Source organism: Synchiropus splendidus, chromosome 13 (genome assembly GCF_027744825.2).
Source record: "Synchiropus splendidus isolate RoL2022-P1 chromosome 13, RoL_Sspl_1.0, whole genome shotgun sequence".
Classification (NCBI taxonomy): Eukaryota; Metazoa; Chordata; class Actinopteri; order Syngnathiformes; family Callionymidae; genus Synchiropus; species Synchiropus splendidus.
Window position 1 is genome coordinate 6,857,501 of NC_071346.1, and position 17,828 is coordinate 6,875,328.

The 17,828-nt window shown below is 47.2% G+C and overlaps 1 protein-coding gene across 6 annotated transcripts in view; it reads right to left on the minus strand.

Annotated features, from left to right (window-relative positions):
- The window catches only part of LOC128769200 (G-protein-signaling modulator 2-like), a 43,035-nt gene extending 26,052 nt beyond the window's left edge, over nt 1-16,983 (minus strand). For 4 of the 6 annotated variants that reach the window (XM_053882636.1, XM_053882639.1, XM_053882641.1 and 1 more), the window contains exons 1-5: nt 16,957-16,983; nt 13,906-13,936; nt 13,736-13,822; nt 13,460-13,611; nt 10,234-10,360 (exon numbers count right to left, since the gene is read on the minus strand). The gene's annotated coding sequence lies outside the window, so the exon portion shown is untranslated. Of the gene's footprint in view, nt 1-10,233; nt 10,361-13,459; nt 13,612-13,692; nt 13,710-13,735; nt 13,937-16,956 lie in introns of those variants that run through there. The other 2 variants (XM_053882638.1, XM_053882640.1) reach the window with 2 other exon arrangements.
- Nucleotides 16,984-17,828: the final 845 nt, after the last annotated feature.

Genomic DNA, 17,828 nt, shown 5'->3' on the forward strand with positions numbered 1-17,828 from the left:
TACTTCTATTTCAACCAAACCAGGAAGAATACTGAATAGAAACTGTTTTCGGTCAGTTGGAATTTCATACAAAAGAGTTCATATTAAGTTACAGCAAGAAAATCCTGTTTGTGTAAGAGGAAATCGAAATAATGTACCTGCATATTTGGTTCAATAAAGAATGTTATACTTCCTACAGCACAAACAGAAGAGCTGATGCAAGATCTAAATCAATAAGTGCATGTTTTTATGAAAGCGTTTTGTAAGAGAAGAGGAATTGGGAATATGAGGATGGAGGCCGAGAGTGTCCCCACCTCCGCCTCCAAACAATCAACATACTCTGTTTCCTTCTCATGATGACTGAGAGCCCACAGGCATGTCCTCATTTAGGACATCCTGATTGGTTCCCATGAGGTTGATCTATAGAAGTCAGCCTGGGAAGATTCCAGATCCGCAACAGTTTGCCATAATCGCGAATGGACGTAACACACTGAGCATTACTTTGGATAAAAATGTGGACTTTTTACACGGCGTTCATTCTTTCTATTACTCAGGTAATGTCTCTTTATTATTCATTTATTCACCTGCTTTATTTATTTTTTTATTTTTTTATAGATTTATTCCTTACTTAATCCTGTAATGTTGATGTTTGACTCAGATATATATTCATATTATAAGCCTAGTTTGTTGTGTTTATATTACCTTCGTATTTAAGTAGTTCCTGATTTTTTTTTTTTCACATTTGGAATTTTACTTTTATGGAATTAAATAATTATATATAATGTATGTAACTGTCCTTCTTTCTTATAGGTGCAACAGAGTTGGGCATCAGGTGAAACATTCTTTTCTATTATTGACTGTCTAAAGAAGACTGTTTAAAGAACAGTGTTCTAAAAATTGCTATGTACATGAACCATTATTATTATTGTTATTATTATTGATTGATTGAGTTACTCAATAAAAAAAGCTATTTATAGAACAGGGAATTACAGTATAAGTCAGATGAATCGCGTTGCTTATTGCATCAACCACTAGAGGGCGATAGTAGCCATTAATCGCTATTTTAAACTGGTCATGTTAAGCGGTTTGCTCCTTAGTTCAATAGTTTATCAATTGATTTGGACTTTCTGAAAAAATTAAAAAATATTTCCAGGGACAAAAGCTAAACAAGTATTAAGTGCAGGACATGCAGTGGTAAAAGTGATAGTGTGGTAACTGCTGTAGTACAGGTGAGAGTTGGAAACCGGAGGTTAAAGTGGCAGCAGTAATAAAGGCATCAGACGCAGTCGTATTATTGAGAAGTCGTGGAAGTAACTATAGTGGACAGTTGTAGGGTTTGTAATGCTATTTTAAGTTGGGTAAACTTATAGACTTTCTTACAACTGATCTATCTAGAATCGATCATTGATTCTATTTTGAATAAATATTTTTTTTGTACAAAAAAAATGTACTTCCAGGATGTAGTATTGTGTCAGTGACTTCCCCATCGGCGTCCACACTATACGTGGAGTGGACAAGTGATGCCGGCGCCTCAGTTTACATGCTGGACTTGCAAGTTGTCAACTCCACGAGCATCGCCTCAGTGGTGGTCATGCAGGCGGCCACCAGCACACAGAGGCTGGTCGTAGGCCTGCGACCGGGACACCTGTATGAGATCACTCTAAAGGTCTTCAGGTTCTACGTTGAAGTGTGCTCCGACACCACAACATCAATGACAGGTAAAAGAGCAGCTGGCGACTCGTAATTCAGAGGTTTTCGGTGACACTGAAAATGCTGCTTCTGTCCGCAACAGTCCCGGCCGCGTCTCAGTTCACGTTGGCGGAGGCCATCTCAAGCACGTCCATACGGTTCGAGTGGACGGAAGAGACCGGAGCGGACAGCTACATCTTAGAGATAGAGAAGTTATTCACCACTCCAGCGTGGAGTTACAACCAGACGTTCACAACACTGCAAACACAAGTGGACAACCTGTCGCCCTCCACGACATACAGCTGCTCTCTTTACTCCTCAAACTCAGCTGGCCGGGGACAGAGCAGCAGTATTAGGACCATCCTGACACGTAAGTGCAGCGAGACACCTTGATCTAGATGTGTGTGTTAGCAGCTGGATTACTGAGTAGCAATAGAGACCGAGGGTCAACAAAATATAAATCTGTTTCCACCTCTAGTGGTCGAGCCGCCATCTACTGTGAATGCAGTGATGACTGCAAGGAGCACGGCTCGGGTCTCATGGACTCCAGTAGACAGTGTCCTGCTTTATCAAGTTAAGGTGACTGACGTTGACAACCCCAGCAACCCGTCGGTCATCAGCAGTACCGATGACACCTTCATGGACATCAGTGATCTGGAGCCCTGCTCCACATACACGGTGGGCGTATCATCAATGAACATGTTCTTGGTGCCAGGGGAGGCTTTAAATGATTCAGTAACAACCTCCAGTGAGTATCATCTTGAAACAGATCAGGCAACTTTATGGATAAATCACTGGAAACAATGCTTTTCATTGGCTTCCTCAGCGATCAACCCGGTGACAACTGTGTCAGCGGACTACAGCTGCACCACTGGCCGGGCGACCGTCAGCTGGGACTTGGTGTTTGGGGCCAACACGTACCGGGCGGTCGCAGTGGACAGCAGCGGTACCGAACGTCACTGCAACTCAAGCACCAGCAGCTGCCAGGTGTCCTCGCTGAGCTGTGGTGAGGTGTACACAGTGACTGTGACGGCCATCTCTGATGACTGTGAGAGCGGCTCCAACATCTCCACAACGTTTGAGACGGGTGAGTGGCGTCAGATCGCACGTAAAGGCTGCGAACATATCTCATTTCTTTGACATCGTGTTCACCATGTGCCGCCTCACCCACCTGCTTTATGTTATCCTGCATACAACACGAGCCATTCAGGGGCCATACCCATGGGAAATGTCATGGTTTATCCCATTGTGTCATCGACTCTTTTCACGCACATTCAGGCTACTGCACAAGGGATTTTTTTTGGCAAGGCTAATGACTCAAACTCAGAAAAAAAAACATGACAATATTTGAATTATACTGTCATCTAAAAGCTAACACATCAACCCCCCCATCTGGCCATGAGGCAGTACTGCAGGGAGGTGAAGTTTGAATGTTTCTGTTATAAACTTTGCAGAAGATTAGCATGAGAAAAGTCGTCGTGGTCCAAAGCTTTCAGAAGCATATCTAAGATATGAATTAAACCATGGGTTCTTAACCATTTTGATCTCTGTACCCACCTTGTCCTGAACAAATGGACCTGGGGCCCATTCAAGTGAACAACCATATTTAATCTACTTACACGTAAACAAACTATATATTTTTATTTTTTTTATTTTTGTTTATTTTTTTTTTTTATTATGGTAATATACTCATCTGAAGTAGAAACTAAAACAGATACTACAACAGTTCTTCATTCAGATCAAAGGTTTCTTCTGTTTTTCCTGCAGTTCCTTGTGCTCCGAATAATCCTCAGGCGTATCACGAGTGCTCCTCCAACGTTATCATCTTCAGCTGGGAGCCCACCAACAACACCTTCTACTACGTGGCCACAGCCACCGACAACAATGGCGTCGTGGTCGAGTGCAGGACCATAGGCACCAGTTGCTACTTCACAAGCACCGAGTGCGGTCAGTTCTACAAGTACGACGTGTACGCGGTCAGCACCGGGTGCAACAGTGAAATCAGCCAGCCCGAGTTCATCCGCACCTGTGAGTACTCCGCAGCCACAGCTGAAGAAACTGGAAAAGTTAAAGTCGTCTTCTCCTTCCGCCAGCTCCTTGTCTGCCAACAAACATCAAGACCTCGGACGACTGCAGCCCGGAAAAGCTGGTCACGACCTGGGACCCGGCTGTAGGCGCCCAATACTACTTGGTGGAATTACAGGGTAACTTGGGGGACACCTACAACTGCAGCACCAGCAGCACCAACTGTACGGTCAGCGGCATCCCCTGTGGAGAGCACCTGAGCGTGTGGATCACCGCCTCCAACGATAACTGCTCCACCCATAGACTTCTGGGACATATAGCCCACACAAGTAAGAGCTTGATCTTTGTCCAGCATCAGACTCGTGTTGTACTAAACCTTGCGCCTGATCTGTCCAGTCCCCTGCACTCCAGCCAATGTGTCAATCACAGCGGACTGCAGCCAAGACTCTGCTGTCGTGAACTGGACGACCAGCTACGGCTCGGTGATGTACACCGCCGTCTCTCAAGACCTTGATGGAAATATATACAGCTGCCAAGGGATGGACACCAACTGCCGGATGGAGGGCTTGAGATGCGGACAGAACTACACCAGCACAGTCATGGGGAGTAACTTCTTCTGCAACAGCACGGAGAGTCATCCAATTTCCTTCTCAACAGGTAGGACAGGGATCTGCATCACTGCGTGCTGTATCACTGACAACCTCTTATTTTCCTCCCAGCGTCCTGTGGGCCAAGCAGTATCCAGGCCATCAGAGATTGCGAGCAAAACAACGCCCAGATCATCTGGCAGGACCACCAGGCTACAGGCAACTACACAGCAGTCATAGAGGACCAGACGGGGGCGACACTCAACTGCACCAGCAACACAGCCAACAGTTGTTTGATCAATTCTCTGCCATGCGGCCGGAGATATAATGTCAGTGTCAAATACGACGACGGGAAGTGCCAGTCCAACTCACAAACCATCAGCATGGACTCAGGTAACGCTCTAAATTCAAGGCACATTTTTTTTATTTCTCAGAAACAGAGAGACACTAACAAGCATGAGAATTTATAGTCACATTCATGTTTTCTCTTTCAGTGCCGTGTGGTCCAGAGAATGTTCAGACCAGTATGGAGTGTAATTCAGGAGACCTGACTCTCTCCTGGAACATCTCTGCTCCTGCTGACAACTACACGGCCACCGTCGTGTCAGGAGCGGCCGGGCTGATGCACTGTAACTCCACCAGCACTCACTGCACTATCGGAGGTCTGGACTGTGGGAGCCTCTACACGGTAAAGGTCACCTCCATCACCGGGGCTTGCCAAAGTCTTCCCAGCCCAGAGGTCAATGTGCGAACATGTGAGACACATTTATCATTGTTATAGATTTAGAATGAAAACCGACACGTGTGCCAAACTTCTGTCCTGATTTCTTCAGATCCATGTCCGCCAACTGAGGTCAGAGCGGAGTACAAATGTGCTCCTCAGTCTGTTCCTGTGTGGTGGGCAGCCAGCAATCATTCCATGTATTACGTAGCTGAAGCAGTCAGCAGTTCAGGCCACAGCTCTCAGTGCACCACGAACCAGACCTCCTGCAGTTTCTCTGGTCTCCACTGTGGGGATGTCTATAACGTCACTGTGGTGGGAGCAGACAACGACTGCACCGGGCCACAGAGCGACACCATCTCCCTCTACACTGGTAACTGCCACTTCACCGTTACAAATACTCTTTCTTTCAGTTTAACTAACATTTGTGTCATGTGTGTTTACTTTTCCAGAACCATGTGCTCCAGTGAACGTGAGCAGTCAGGTGCACTGTGCTTCCCGCACTGCCGACGTGTCTTGGGCTCCAAGTTTAAATGCACAAAGTTACTCAGTACAAGCCACCAGTGTGGGACATACACTCAGCTGCAACAGCTCCAGTCCCAACTGCACCCTGACTGGCCTGCAATGTGGACTAGCATACGACATTGTTGTGTCGGCGACCGATGGCCGCTGTCTCAGCACCTACAGTGCCAGCTTCAGACAAGAACCAAGTAGGTCAACCACATGTGTTTATGGAAGAAAGAGTAATCTTCTGTTAAAGATTCTTGGAAACAAATAATAATGAAATAAAATAAATAATATTTTTTTAGTTGTAGTTATTCATTTTTGATAAAATATAATTATGAATATTGTATATATGTCTTACATTATATATTTAAGAGCAATAATTAAGAATTACAATCTTTCTTAAGGAGAAATAAATATAAAACAATATATGAAGTTTTATATAAATATATTGATCTTAGGTCTGTCATTGTGTTTGCCAGTCCCCTGTACTCACGTGACCATGAACACCTCGCTGTGCTGTGAAAGCAACAACCTGACAGTCAGCTGGAACAGTTCAGACTCTGGATCGTCGAACCTCATGGCCACTGCCGTGTCGGCGGCAGGAGAACAACTCACATGCCGCTCCCACAGCTCCAGTTGCGTTATAAGCGGGCTGCAGTGTGGCCAGACCTACAATGTGTCTCTGACGGCTCCCTCTGGAGGCTGTGGTTTTTCCAACGGCACTTATGAAACAGTACAAACAGGTATTCATTTGAGCAGTTCAACACAAGTTTCCTGAGACGATTCCTTTTTGTCATGTACTCCTCCTCCTCTCCAGCACCTTGCCCTCCGCAGGCCGTACAAGCTCTGACCAACTGTGCCTCAGACTCTCTTCATGCCTCCTGGAACTCCTCAGTTGGAGCCATGTCCTACACAGCGACGCTAACAGGACCGAACGGTGTCACCGACACCTGCAGCTCAGCAAACCTCACCTGCTCCTTCACGGGTCTTCAGTGTGCCACTCGGTACAACGTCTCAGTGACGTCTCAGGACGGCCGCTGCACCAGTGCTCCCACACAAGTCGTAATGACTACGAGTATGTTATGTTCCGCTATTCTTTTAACTATGATAAACCAATGGTCTGACCCAGTATATTCTGCTTCATCCAGGACCGTGCGACTCCACAAATGTGACCGCCGTCCTCCAGTGTGGGTCCAACACAGCGACGGTGTCTTGGGAGGCCGCCGCCCCTGGTGTAATACACAACGTCATTGCTCAAGAGCACGGGTCTCAGCAGCAGACGTCCTGTCGGAGTAACTCCACCTCATGTCAGCTCCATCAACTACAATGCGGGACAATGTACAACCTGACTATTCGGGCGGAAGATACTCTGTGCAACAGCTCCGTGGGCACCACAGCTGTCCTGATGACAGGTGAGCTTTACTTTAAACTCGGGGTAGGATTCGATTAAAAAATGAGAGAATTTGTGAATTATTAATCTCAATTAATCGCAGTTTAATAGTATCAGAATATTTGACACTAGACGCCACATTTTTCAATTGGAATGAATTTGGTATATTACTGAATCAAATGATGGAGCCATACATACATTTAAATACATTTAGCATCAGTTTGACGACAGCACAATAAATCAGGATGGTGGCTATATTCAAGTTTTTATATCACCTTATTTAAACTAAAGCTCTTTTTTATGTCTTGAAAATATTTAATTTAATTTAATTCAATTGTAATAATGTTGTAATTAATGAATCGTAATAAACTCCACCACTACCTTAAACAAGACCCTGTCGTGATCACAGCTGACCTAGCTGCTGTCTTCCAGCACCTTGCTCGCCGTCTATCCAGAGCACCAGCCTGATCTGTGGGACGGACGTCTCCACGGTGTCATGGCTGCCAGTGGCCGACGCCACAGGTTACACAGTCAATGCAACAGGGACGACAGGACACAGCGCCTCCTGCCACTCACCTGCAGCCTCGTGCAACCTGACAGGCCTTCTGTGTGCTGAGAACTACACAGTCACCATCACGGCACATGGGGACCAGTGTGACAGCGCACCAGGAGAGAGCGGCGTCATCACCACAAGTGAGTGTCTGTCACATGACAAAGGCGAGTCCTTCACTGGCTGACGTTGCTCTCGATCGCAGCTCCCTGCCCTCCTTTGATCACAATGAAGCAGTATGACTGTGGAAACAACACAGTTGAGCTGAGCTGGACCAACAACAGCGGAGGGATCGGCTATGTGACCGAGCTATCAGGGCAAGGATATTCCAGTTTTGTCAACACAGCAAACCCCAACTGCCTTATACACAATCTGCCATGTGGCCTGGATCTCAACATCACCGTCCAGGCGCTGGGCCCACAGTGCAACAGCCCCCTGAGCAGCGCCGAAACCTTGAAAACAGGTACGACGTCGAATCTCAGCTGCAGGATTTAAATCTTAAACCCCATTCTGTTTCACCCAACAGTGCCATGTTCCCCGCAAAAGGTCAACGCGACACTCACCTGCTCCAATCACTCCGCCTTGGTAACATGGGAGGGAAACCCCAGTGATGTGCTGTACCAAGCTGTAGCCACCAGCGAGGACGGACACACGCACCACTGCCACACAAACGCCACCAGCTGTCAGATCTCAAACATCCTCTGTGGCGAAACATACAACATCTCCATCACCCCCTACTCTGACTCCTGCACAGGAAGCCCTAGCGCCGCCTACAGCTTTCAAGCAGGTAAAAACCTTCAAACATATCCAGAACTAGAGGGAAGTCATGACCTTATTCAGTCACTATCCTGTTTCCACAGGTCAATGCCCCCCCAAAAATGTCTCTGTGAATCAGACATGCAATGAGGTGACTGTGTCTTGGGCCAATGTCCCTGGAGCTGACTCCTACATAGCGACAGCCACCGCAGCTGACGGACACTCGTACACCTGCAGCTCAAACCTGACTGGCTGCCAAATCTCTGAGCTTCGCTCCGGGGAAACCTACAACGTGACAGTGGTGACGGTGGACCGAGGCTGCCGGAGTGAGCCCAGCGCCGGCGTGGAAGTGACAACAGGTGTGTGGATAATACAGGTCAGTCTTTAAGTCTTAAATATACGGAATAACCAGGTTCATGTCGACCATCGCCAGCGGTCTGTGCGACCTCCAACCTGACCGGAGAGTTCAACTGCGACACAGATACGGTGACTCTTCAGTGGGACCCCAGCCAAGGGTCAGGGGTCTCCTACGTTATTAAAACGGAGATCATCGGTGGGATACTGCCTCCATATGAAAACACCACCACAAACACTTCCTATACTATGACCGACCTCATTTGTGGGCAAAGATACTCCTTCAAACTGGCAACAGACAATGGATACGGCAGTACTCACTACAGCTCACCCTTAATATTGACCACAGGTAAGAGTCATTGTAACAATAGCTGTAATTTCTCTGTGAACACATGTTTTATGCACGAATTTTCATCATTTCATTGTGTCATCAGCTCCCTGCCAGCCGACTAACTTCACCGCGAGGGTGGATTGTGGGACTAACAGAGGTAACTTCTCATGGGTGGAGAGCTTGGGAGCCGGTTTCTACACGGTCCAGGTGTCAGGAGAGCATGGTCACGTGGCATCCTGCACATCCAACGACTCCTCCTGCTCTGTGAAACTCCACTGTGGTCGCCTGTACTCCGCCACACTACTGGCGTCTACAGAAAGTTGCAACAGCACCAAGCACATGGATATTCAGTTTGAATCTGGTGAGGCTCACTCACCCACAAACGTTTGTGTCGCGATGCCTGTGGGGACATTGTGAGGTTTCTCATTGACATGATGCTTTCCCCAGCTTCTCACCATCCAAAACAAATGACTAACCTTAACCAGGAGAACTTAAATCCAATTGTAATGACCCAGTTATTTTGAAGTATTCATTGTCAAATTGACAAGAGTTGGTTCCCACAAGGCAGGATAAACAAGTACGGTGCATATGATGAACACAACACTGATCTAAAACACTCCTTCTCCCCACAGCTCCGTGTCTTCCCGATGACATTGACGCAGTATTAGACTGTGAAACCAACGTCATGAATGTGAGCTGGACACAGACTCCTGGCACTGACAGCTACACCGCCTGGGCCATCGGCGGCGACGGAAACAGAACCTCCTGCAGCACCAGCTCCAACTCGTGCCTCATCCAGGACTTGCAGTGCGGTCGCGTCTATGAAGTGGCCGTCACGTCGTCGTCCATTAACTGTGACCTCATAGCAGGCTCCGACTACAAGGTTCAGACGGGTGAGTTCACGTGTTTACCTCCCCATACTTTGTGGCAACACTTCAAACTTGACTCTGATTTGACCCGTCAGCTCCGTGCAAACCTGAGAACACCACTGTGGAGCAGAACTGCAGCAGCAACACCTTAACCGTGACGTGGAAGCAGATGAGTAAAAGCCAGAACTACAGCGTCACCGCTGCTTCTGCTACCGGGGTCAACTCCACCTGCTCCACGACAGAAAACTTCTGTGCCTTTCCAAACTTGAGCTGTGATGAGCTGTACACCTTCACTGTCATGGCACACTCCAACGTATGCATGAGTGAGATGAGCACCGTGCAGAAACAGACTGGTACGCAACCTCCTGCCTCAAACATTGACTACACAAGTTATCTTACTCAATACATCTTGGTCTAACCTCCCGTGCACAGGTCCGTGCCCCCCCACTGATGTGTCCACTTCAATGAACTGTACCTCACGTGAGGCTCTGGTGAGCTGGAGCTCTGCTGCTGCCGCCTCCTCCTACAGAGTCCAGGCCACCTCCATGTACGGGCACAACGTCTCTTGCAGTGCGATGGGCACATCCTGTCCTCTGGAGAACCTGATGTGTGGACAAGAGTACACCGTTTCAGTGGAAGCCATTAGTACTGGGTGTCCAGGTCCTGCCAGCACACCAGTCAGTCTGATCACAGGTGAGTCATCAGCGGAATGGAATTAAATTCAAATAAATATGTGGTCTCGTACACCGAAAGAGTCCTCACTTGTTTATATTTAATTTAATAAAATATGTCAATATTGTGTTCGAGAAAAGGAGATAAAATTAAGACAATAAAGAACAAAAAAAAACAAGATATTTAGATTAAAAATATTAGTATATAACAGAATGAAAAGAGTTTTATTCAGTCACAATGAACTCATTTAAAGCAAATAAATAAAGGCAAAGGACAACCATCATGCACTGGTCTGGTCCAAGGTGTGAAAAGTTATTAATAGAATTAGATTTTTATTTATATAATCACAATGATCACAATAGAGAGTAGCATTTGTAGTTTTTCGTTTTCCTGCGTGCTACTTCCAAACATATGTTCGACCTATAAGAGACTTTATTGTTCCTGTATTGCTCTGTTCCTCCAGGACCCTGTCCACCCATGAATCTGTCCGTCCACTACAACGTGAGCCAGTCATACGCGACATGGTCTGCATCAAGCGGTGCAGACTACTACAGTGTCTATTCATCGACGTACCTGGGCCTGGACATGAAATGCAACACCACCGCCACCAGATGCTCCCTGTCTGGTCTCAGCTGCGGCCAGAGCTACAACATCACGGTCACGGCCCACGACCTGGTTTGTGACAGCGCGACCTCAGACAGCACGCAGGTCACGACAGGTGCGATCATAGATTCATCACCCTCCACAGGTGTGGCTTGTCTTTCATGCTTTGCTTTTGTTTCCAGAACCCTGTCCACCTTCAAATGTCCAGGCCAGCTTGGTGTGTGGTGAAGACATCAGTGCAAATGCGTCCTGGGAGCAGAGTCCACAGGCTGTGGGTTACGTCGCCTACTTTGACGACCAAAATGGCTACATAACTCTGTGCAGCGCTGCTGACACAGAAAGCAGCTGCGTTGCTTCTGGTCTGACGTGTGGGAAAGAGTATGACGTCTGGGTCCAAGCTCTGGGTCAGGAATACAACAGCTCCAACAGCGCAGCCACCTCAGTCACCACCGGTATAGTCCATTTTTAAAAACAATTTTCCACATATTTATTTATACTACCATGTATTTTGTGGTGAAAAATCTGATTCCACTTCTGACAGGACCTTGCCCACCAACCGCTATTGCAACGGTGATCGACTGCGAGACGAACTCTGCGACTGTTTCCTGGCAGCCTGCGGTCGGCGCCGACTCTTACTTCAGTGAGATCGTCTCGTCATCGGGCCACACTTCTTACTGCCACAGCAGCCACAGCACCAACTGCCAGCTGAACTCTCTACCATGTGGGGAAGACTACAACGTGACTGTGAAGTCGGTGGGACAAACGTGCAACAGCACTGGACAAATGGCACAGTTCAGTTCAGGTAAGTGTGTGGATGAACAATATATACAACAATTAATCCATCTATCTATCAAACTATATATATATATATATATATATATATATATATATATATATATATACCTTTAACAATTAATCACGATGGTGGCTATATTCAAGTTTTTATATCACCTTATTTAAACTCATATGGCTCTTTTAATGTCTTGAAAATATTTGTATAAGAATTTCATATAAAACCATATATATCTTTTTTTTTTGTAATCCAGAACCTTGCCCACCCAGTGACCTCTTTGTGGGTTACAATACGAGCCACGCCCGAGTGCAATGGAGTGCTACAAATGGTGCAAGAGCCTACGTAGTCGAGGCAGTTACAATGCAGGGTCTGACCTCAACCTGCAACAGCACCTCCACAAGCTGCCTTCTGACTGGACTGCAGTGTGGTCAGATGTACAACATTACAGTGAAGACCCACAGTGGCGCCTGCAACAACACCTCTTCATCTGACCCTCACCAACTCACCACTGGTCAGTCCAGTCATAAAATCACGTGTATCACTTCCACAATGTCAGGTTGGCTGACACAAGTGTGCTTGCTCTTCAGAGCCCTGCCCTCCAGCCAATGTTGTGGTGGATATGGCATGTGAAAGCCAGACGGCAAGCGTGTCCTGGGAGCTGAGCAACCACGCTGTCGGCTACGTCGCCTACTTTGATGGACCAAATGGGGAGTGCACTACCTGTGTGGCCGACGACTCAGAAACCAGCTGCGAAGTGAACGGGCTGAAGTGTGGTGAGGAGTACGCTGTCAGGGTCAAAGCCAGGGGTCAGCACCACAACAGCTCTGACAGCACTGTCGCCACACTGGTAACAGGTAAACTATTATCTACCGCATAAAGCTCTTGACATGTTTCATCACTTAAGATACTCTGATGCGGATCATTTCCATTATCACCTGGGCTACTGAGGTTATCTTTTTATCTGTCAGGAAACTGGTGAACACATTTCAAATGATGCTTTATCTCACTGTAATACAGCCGCTCTTCTGTGTTGTCGGGTCGCACGACTAGCACCAGTTATAACAGGCAGAAAACAGACATTTTGCTTTCCTGAAACACAATCGAGTCACAGCAATATACTTTAATGCAATTTACCGTTTTCTCCTTGATTCATTTCTTCACATCTTTCACACGTATGTTAAAGGAACGCTGTACCGTTACTGCCATCTTCTGTCTATTTCACTACACGCAATTTTTATTCATAAAAATAATATTACAATTAAAAATGTATAATATATATTACTTATATTATTATATTAGTATTATTTTAAACTATCTATATATATCACTACACTCAATTTTTATTTATTATTATTTTTATAAAATAATAATAATGAATAATATAATAATATACATTTTATGTATATATTATTTATATATATTTTGTTTCAATACTACTTCTATAAATAAAATTAAGTGTCTATTTATATATTATATCATTTATTACAAAAAAATGAAGTGAGTGAGTGTGTATATATATATATATATATATATATATATATATATATATATATGCACATTTTTTTCTTGGATTATCTAATCCTGCAATTGTACTTTTGTTTCTACTCTTCCAGCTCCCTGTGTACCCACTCACATTGATGTGGATGTTGACTGCCACTCGGATAGTGATGCAGTTGTTTCCTGGAACGCCACGGATGGCGCCGCCAACTTCTCTCTCACCACCAGCACAAGCGCGCAGGCTCTGTGTGTGACCCAACAGAACAGCTGCAACATCACCGGTTTAAGCTGCGGAGAGAACCACAACCTCAGTCTCACCGTCAGCAACCAGCAGTGCAGCCTGACGGTCCCGCTGCAGACCAACCTCACCACACGTGAGTTGGGAGAACTGTCTCCAGTAGCATCAAGTCACCTCATGACCTTCACTCCCCGCAGGTCCATGTCCTCCTCAGAGTGTGGCCGTAGATTTTCAGTGTGGCTCCAGCACCGCTCTCGTCTCCTGGGAGCAGAAGTCGGAGGTTGAATTGTACACGGCAACAGCGGTCCAGACACCAGGAGGGGACGTGCAGATCTGCGACTCACTGGGTTCGTACTGCCAGTTCAGCGGCCTGAGCTGTGGAGAGACGTACAACGTCACTGTCACAGCACAAAGTCAGGGCTGCCACAGCCGAGAAAGTTCCACTGTGATCCTCCAAACAGGTAAATCCCAAACCTTTGATTTGGACAAAGACCTATAGTAACTGACACCCATTCTTTTGGCCTCAGAACCCTGCCCACCTGCGAATGTATCAGCTCAGGCTGCTTGCCAAAGTGAAGACATCCAGATCTCCTGGCAGCCAGCAAGTGGAGTCGAGAACTACTTCATCAGGGCCAGAGGAAATCTGGGTTTCGTGGCGTTCTACAACACGACACAGGCCACGGTGTCGGCCGCCCTGCCATGCGGACAAAGCTACAACATCACTGTCGAAGGGGAAGGCAGTGTGTGCAACAGCCTCGAGAGCAGCCCCTACGTCGTCAAAGCTGGTGAGCGTCATTGTCATCACACAACCATGGCGCTCTTCGCGTCACTGTCACGGCTCTGTTTTCAGGTCCATGTGCACCCACCAACGTCATGACCTACGTGCAGTGTGAGGTCAACACTGGCTCGGTCACCTGGGGCTCGAGCGACGGTGCACAGATGTACAACGTTGAAGCTACTGGACTGGATGGACATGTGCACCAGTGCGTCACCAACTCCACCTCCTGCAGCTGGGACGACCTGCACTGCGGGGACCAGTACACTGTAGTGGTCAGAGCTGAGGATGAGAACTGCACCAGTCCACCCAGTAACAGCTCAGTCATTCACATGGGTATGAGCCACTACCTCAAAAAGTCACTGAGAGAAGTTGTAAACAATGTAGTTCCGGTCCTGTAAGTGGCGCTGTATTCGTATTACTCTTACAAATGACGAAGAAGAAGGCACAGCATTTGTCAAGCTTGCGCTCTGTTGCATCCTGTTGTGTTGGTAATGCCACTGGCTGTTCTGTCAGTTTTATTTTGGGGTTGAATTGCGGATGTGTGAGACACCCCAAGCCAGTTATATATTATTAAATTCATGTCTTTTTTAGTGGTGGCCGGGGGGGTAGTCAAATCCTTGAGTAGTTGGTGTTGTGGTGCTGTGGGAAACCCTAGAATTCGATTTTAGTGGTTTGCTTATTTAATGTTTAAATTAAAGTGTGTTTGGCTTTGACAAAAAACCAGTATATAAACTCTTTTTTTGCAGCTCCCTGTTCGTCACAGAATCTTGTTGCTTCCGTGGACTGCGACATGAAAGTCGTGGCTCTGAATTGGAATTCCAGCGCTGCCTCAGCATATTTGGTCACGGCGACAAACCAGAACACAACGCTGGGACTCACCACCAACGGCACCACTGCTCACTTCTCTGAGTTCCAATGTGGGCAGATGTACAACCTCACGGTCACATCTCAGAGCCAGCACTGCCCCGGCACCACGAGCGCGTCGGCCTCTGTGCTCACATGTGAGTGGCTCACTCTGCTGTCTGCAGAACTATGAGTTCGACTATAAAGTGTCTGTATTTCAGGGCCCTGTTTGCCAGAGAGGGTCTCTACTGTGCAGTACTGCATGTCGGACATCATGGTAACCTGGCAGGCCAGTAACGGCACCGACAGCTACATGGCAACACTGAACACGGACACTGGCATCACAGAAACGTGCATGTCTGACTCAGACCGGTGCAGTGTGGAGGGTCTGACCTGTGGACACAACTTCTCTGTGTCGGTCACAGCTTCTAACCAGCAGTGTAACGTCACCTCTGGTGCAATACGCCACCAGTCCGGTGAGTGTTTGGTTATATACATCGCACTTGAGGGCTGGAGACTAGCAAACATCTCATGAACTGGTTTGTTGTTGTATGAACCCTGCCACAGCACCGTGTGCGCCTACGAATGTTTCCGTAGCGATGGATTGCTCCAACAACACCGCGCTGGTGACCTGGAATCCCAGTCGAGGTGCAGTGCAGTACTCGGTCACTGCCTCCAGTCAGGATGTCAACATCTCCTGCCTGGCCACCACTGACCACTACTGTCGCCTGGACAACCTCACATGTGGACAGGTGTACCGCGTGCAGGCAGTGGCCATGGACGACACCTGCTCAAGTCTCCCCAGCCAGGCGGCCACATTCACATCAGGTCTGGGATGTTCATGTGGCTCCACCTCCTCACTCAACTAAATGTCTCCCTCTGACAATTCCAGCTCCTTGCTCACCTCACAACGTGACCACAGATCTGGACTGTAGCTCCAACACCATGAGCGTTTCATGGGAGACCATCAGAGACGCAGAGTACTTCCTGGTCTCAGTGATGGGCTACAACGGCGGAGTCATCGAGTCTCATAACACCACTCGAACCGAGTGTTCTGTCGGTAACCTGACATGTGGGAGCACCTACCATGTTAAAGTCACCTCCCACAGAGGAGACTGCCACAGCTGTAGCCAGACCAACAGCGTCACGTCAGGTAGGACACACTCACGAGCCTCATCACAACACCACACCCCTAAGCCTGCTATCTCCTCTCCAGCTCCCTGTACGCCCCAGAATATCAACGGCAGCCTGGACTGCGTCACCAACTCCGCCTGGATCTCATGGGACGCTGCGGATGGAGCCGATAGTTACACCGTGTCAGCAGTCGGTGGAGACCACAGCGTCATTAACTGTACCACCTCCGCCAACACCACCTGTGAGGTGGAGAACTTGGCATGTGGTGTCTCTTACAACTTCACTGTCGTGGCCACTAACAGCAAGTGCCATAGTCCAGCCAGCAGCTCCATCAGCTTGGAGACAGGTGAGTCCATCAAAGGGTGGAATTTGAACTGGACAGAACACAGTATCATTGTTGTGACTGGCAGAGGTTATGTATTAGGACCCTGTTAGGTCGTTTATAAAGACAACAACTACAAAACAGATGAATATATTTCAATTAAAAAAAACTATAGTGCTGTTGTTTGTTTTGATGAACTGGCTTCTAAAACAAGCACAACACAGAGCAACTGCCTTTACGAAAAATACATTATAATCGAATTGCTGAAATAAATCAGATTTCATGTGACTTTTGCAACAATAAAGTGGATTTACCTACGTTTTGAAGGGTATTGCGTTCATCAGAACGAGCGTCGCTGCTGCCTCTTCTTCGCGTTTACCTTCATTGAGTTAATGAAATTGCGTGACATTACTGCCACCTGCTGTCCGAATGCTTTCATTGTAGTCTAACGCGTATTAAGTATTTTGAAAAAACTACATTTTTCATTTCATTATTATTATTACTACTAATAATAATAATAATTATAGTAATAATAATAATAATAAAATAGAATATATTATTAATTTGTTATTGTTATTATTATTGTTATTATTATTGAAATGTTTTCATTATTGCATGTTGTTCCAAAGCACTTTCCTAGTTGGTGGGATTCTCGCTGACCTTGGCAATAAACCTGAGTCTGATTCTGTCTCTTCCAGCGCCATGCTCGCTCTCCAGCATCACAGCCGTGCCTCAGTGCCACAACTCCTCCATACTGGTGGTCTGGCATCTGATGGACGGAGGCGATGGAGACACAGTCTACACAGCTACAGCAGAGTCCAGCGACCACACCTTCTTGACCTGCAACAACACTGGCACCAGCTGCTTCATGCGTGGAGCGGAGTGCGGCAAGCATTACACCGTCATGGTGGCGGCGGACTCTGACCAGTGCAGCAGCATGAGGAGTCCTCCGTACAGGATCAGCATGGGTACCTCCTCCTGCTCCTGTTTACTCCGCCACCTCAGAGTCACCTCCACCTGAAACATCTGACTCTTCCTGCAGAGCCCTGCCCACCCAGTGGAGTCCAGGTGGACCTGTCCTGTGAGGACCAGAGCGCCGTGGTGTCCTGGTCCACCTCTGCTGTGGCCCAGACCTACCATGTTGAAGTGATGGGAGTGGATGGACACACACACTCCTGCAACTCCACCTG